The sequence below is a fragment of the Diaphorina citri genome, unplaced genomic scaffold (assembly GCF_000475195.1).
Source record: "Diaphorina citri unplaced genomic scaffold, Diaci psyllid genome assembly version 1.1 scaffold5540, whole genome shotgun sequence".
In the NCBI taxonomy this organism is placed as follows: domain Eukaryota; kingdom Metazoa; phylum Arthropoda; class Insecta; order Hemiptera; family Psyllidae; genus Diaphorina; species Diaphorina citri.
In genome coordinates, this window is record NW_007382916.1 from 15,141 (window position 1) to 15,939 (window position 799).

Consider the following 799-nt stretch of genomic DNA (forward strand, 5'->3'; position numbering starts at 1 on the left):
GGCCCCAGGGCCGGCCTTACCCAAAGAGGACGCCTTACTACAAGCTGCTCTTGGGAAGAAGGCTGCTCCTGCCGTCCCTGCTGTGCCCGCCCCTATTAGATAAAGTCAGAACTAAAAGACCTATGACGTTATGATGATACGTTTAACTAAAGAACACTGACTCTCAACCTGGAGGTGCTGGGTTCGAATCCTGGCCAGGACGGAAATCATGGATGTAAAAGAATGTGAATTAAAGTACCTAATGCGAAAGCGGTTCAAAAAAATGTTCTATAATATTAATCAAGCTGTTTTGTCCAATACTTGTCTGACAAGGGGTTCAGTGAGGGTTCGAAGCCTGCCCGTTGCATGAAATTTTATATTACCATGCAAGATGGTCATGTAAGTACCTACCTACTTAGGGTCGAGAAGATGAAGACTTTGTTTAAATGTGAATAAAAAACTAATAATAACGCTTTTCGAACCAAAAAATGAAGAAACCTCTGTTTTGTTTTTTCCAGTGAAGCTGCAATTCGCGGAGAGGCTGCAGAATTGCAGGTTTACACTTTTTAATGAAAGATGGAAAATTAACATTATAAATTAACATAGCATAAATAAAATTATAGGGCAGTAATCAGTAATTAATGTTAATGGTGTTCCTGATGATACTTTTTTCATACATAAAAAATTAATAATAAATAAAATACCTACACGTCCTATTTTGAAAAAAAAAAATAATAATAATAAATAAATAATGTTGGGCAGTTGTGTTGTTTTTCTACGAAACATGAAAAACAGTTCTTTTTTTAGTCTAGTTTATCCA